A 4,028-nucleotide genomic window follows, 5' to 3' on the forward strand; every position below is an offset into this window, starting at 1 on the left:
TGTATTTGGTTACCATACCGTCACTGTCACAGAATCACTTTTAGTTTTGTTTAATAGAAACTAAGCTAATTTTTAAATATTTGACAGAGGCCAATATCTGGACAAAAACTAAAGGATGGCAAAGAAAAATGTTCATTAATAAATAAGAAAATACCTTTGTGCAGAAGCAAATGGTGACTTCAAGCTATCCAAACTCCACACTCAACCTATTTTGGTGTATAAATAGTGTTAATAAATATTTGTGTTAATGAGAAAAAAATAATATATAAGAAAATAATACATGGAAGATATATGTTTCAGGCAGGAAGCCATTCCAATGGGGAAATCAAAGAGGGTTTGATGTAGGGACTGATTGTCAAGGATAAGGAAGGAACAGAGGATGTTGAGGAGACAGCAGGAAGTCCCAAAGGAGAGCTCTACTGGAGCATGGTAAGGGCTGTAACCCTTGGAGGAAAGCCACCCGATGAGCACGGAGGCCATCTGTAAAGGAACACAGGTGCTCCTGAACCAGGCAGAGAGCAGCAGGAATAAATCCCTGACCTCTTCCTCCTCTCACTCTCCAATCTCCTGCATCGCATTTGTCAAACCCAACCAAATGACAGAGGGCAGAAGAGTCTGGACAGTTCAGACTTCTAGGTTAGCTTCTTGGGGCATGGAGCAGGATGGGGAAGAGCAAAAACTATGTCACAAGAGGCCCACACACAGAATAACCAGCCTCAGTGGGGACCTTACAAAGTCTGAGTTCCCCCACTGTGACCCATTTAGGAATGATGATAATGTTGACATAGAGGTATGTATCAGTGTAGTACTAAAGAAACCTCTGTATGTCTATTTTGAGGGAAACAAATTTAAGCACTAACCACGTATAATCCTTGGTTAATGTAAGGATGTTTACCAAATGGCCCTGCTTACTCTATAATGGGACTGATACTCTATCTACTTGTGAGCAAATCAGGGTGTTAAGAATATACAGTGTCCATTTGCATCAGAAACATAATGTCCTTTCAGTTTCAGAATCGCCCTTAATAAAACCTTTCGGTTTTTTTTTTTTTTTTTTTTTTTTAAACTTGGGACAAAAAAGAATTGGTTGAACACAAAAGAACCCACCTTATGGAATAAACATACCATAATATACAAGTGGGTTTGATGGCAATGACGCTCTTACTAAAGCATTATCATAGGGCACTCTGAAGAGCCTGGTCAGAAGCTTTTAGAATGACTTTCAGGAACTCCTTTGTGTCCTGATTCAGTGTTATTCTCTATCTCACTTAATTAGAATCTTGACCTGTTTCATATGGGGTGACCATTTACATGTACCAACGCTTATGTTTGATATTGCACACCCCTCTCAGACACACAAAGTTCATTAACCTTACTTCTCTCTTTTTTTTTTCTTAAGATTTTATTTATTTATTTGAGAGAGAGAGAGCATGAGAGTGAGAGAACATAAGCAGGGGGAGCAGCAGAGGGAGAGAGAGAAGCAGACTTCCCACTGAGCAGGGAGCCTGATGTAGGGCTTGATCTCAGGACCCTGAGATCATGACCTGAGCTAAGACAGCGACTTAACTGACTGAGCCCGCCAGGTGCCCCTAGCCTTATTTCTCTTGCTATATAAACTCCTTTTGAATATTCTTATATGTCCACGAATATCCTCTGAAAATGCTTGTTTCTGCTGTATAGGAAGGTATGAGACTACGCTTTACTCCCACCATTGCCTCCCGGCAACAGTTTTAAGCAAGAAAAAGAGTATCTTCTAGAATGAGTCTATTCACTTGGTATTCAAAGTCAGTTCCTTTTGTGGTTGGTTGTTTCTCATTGCAAAAATGTCCACACCGTTGGATCCAAGCTTGACCTACTTTCCTGAATGGGACTTTAACAATTGAAAGCTCCTTTGGATCAGCATTTCTGAACCTTGTTCTAGTCTTATGTAGAAAATGTTGAGGGGCACCTGGCTGCCTTAGTCTGCAGAGCATGTGACTCTTGATCTCAGGGTCATGAGTTCAAGCCCCATGTTGGGCATGGAGTCTACTTAAAATAAAAATTAATAAATATATATACATATAAATAATATATATTAAGAATATAGATAGATAGATAGATAAAGAAAATGTTGAAAGGAGAATAGATCATGGAAAGATCCTTAAGAATAGTCACCCCTTTAGAAAATTCACTTATCTATGTTCTGGGCATTTTATATCCTAATGCTTCTCTGTGATACCATTCCCATTACTTTATCATCATAACTTATCTTTCAATCAAATAAGTTTTTGAGAAATGACAGTGTATACTTTCCAGGGGAACTTTTTAAAGGAGATAACTGTAGTTTTGGTGTATAAACTCAGATATGCTTATTTGTTTTTAAAAATGTGGTCCTATTTCTTTATAATTTACATGAACTTTTACATTCTGCACATTCTTATGTACAGATCTATTCATCTTCTCTAAAAACGTGCAAGTTCCTTCAAGGTTGAGGCTATAACTTACTCAGCTCTTATATTCCATCAATGTATTTCTTTGCTTAATGATTTTACTTCATTTGTGAAATGCTGCCACCATGTGAAGAACAATTAAGTGAAAAAGAAATCCATTAAATTTATCTTTTTTAATTTTCAAAGAATGCAGTTTGAATATCTCATATACTTAATAACCATTTTAATGTATAAATAAGTGTGATTTATTATTATTATTATTTAAGATTTATGTATTTATTTTAGGGGGGAGGGGCAGAAGGAGAGTATCCTCAAGCAGACTCCCCACTGGTCACAGAGCCCCATGTGGGGCTCAATTCCATGACCCGTGAGATCATGACCTGAGCTGAAACCAAGAGTCATATGCTTAACTGAATGAGCCACCCAGATACCCCAGGAGTGATTCATTAGTAACACAACATTTACCAGTAAATAAATAAATGCTGCGAAAGTGCTCGAAACTATTTACTCATGATATTTTTAAAATTAATTAATTATTTGTTTATTTTAAAACCCCGCAGCACTCTCAGCACCAGTTTTATTAATCCTCTTTTTGATGAAGAAAGGAAGGCTCAGAGAAGTGAAGCAACTTGACCATTCAATAAAAATCCATTAAATTTAACAAGGAAATTTATGATTTTTTTTTTAATCAATACCAAAGGAAAGATACCCAAACAATCTTCTTAGGAAAATATATGAATTGAATTATAAGAAAATAATTTCTTGTAATTAATAACTAGTTTAAAGTAAATATAGTTTATACTTACAATGTAATAAAAGACTATAGTGAATGGTGGGTTTTAGAGGAGGGGTGTAGGAAACATATTCTTTGGAGGGTTTGTTCTTCATCATTCACTTTGCCAATTTTTCAACCATTCTTAGGTACATCATTGTCTAGCACACAAATCTACACTCAAAGTTATAGCCCAGAAATATACCTTTAGGGCAAAATAAGGACTAAATAACCATGATAATACTTCAGAACACTTCAAAATAATCCATGTGACTAACTAGCTAAAGATGCTGTGTTCTCATCTCTTTCACTTGTCTTGTGTACACAGAGGAAAATATTTTGGGTGCATCCTTCACAGTGTGCAATTTAAATTTGTTCCACATGTTGTACTCTGTCTAAAAACTTGTTTTGAATGAATTGATAAGCATGTCTTTGTCTGAAATCATAATGTTAAAATACCACTTTTTTTTCTTAAGATTTTATTTATTTGACAGATCACAAGTAGGCAGAGAGGCAGGCAGAGAGAGAGGGGAAAGCAGGCTCCCTGTCGAGCAAAGTACCCAATGCGGGGCTTGATCCCAGGACTTGGGATCATGACCTGAGCTGAAGGCATAGGCTTTAACCCACTGAGCCACCCAGGTGCCCCAAAATACCACTTCTTAAGAGCATGTTTATCCAGTGTGCTTCATGGTGAAAATTGTGCTATTCTGGGGGGAAAAGGTAATTGTTTGAAAAGTAGATTAACTTTCCAAGATATGTCAAAAAGTCACTAACTAGGTGCATTTGGGTGGCTCAGTCAGTCAAGCATATGACTCTTGATCTCAGCT

The sequence above is a fragment of the Lutra lutra genome, chromosome 4 (genome assembly GCF_902655055.1).
Source record: "Lutra lutra chromosome 4, mLutLut1.2, whole genome shotgun sequence".
Lineage (NCBI taxonomy): Eukaryota > Metazoa > Chordata > Mammalia > Carnivora > Mustelidae > Lutra > Lutra lutra.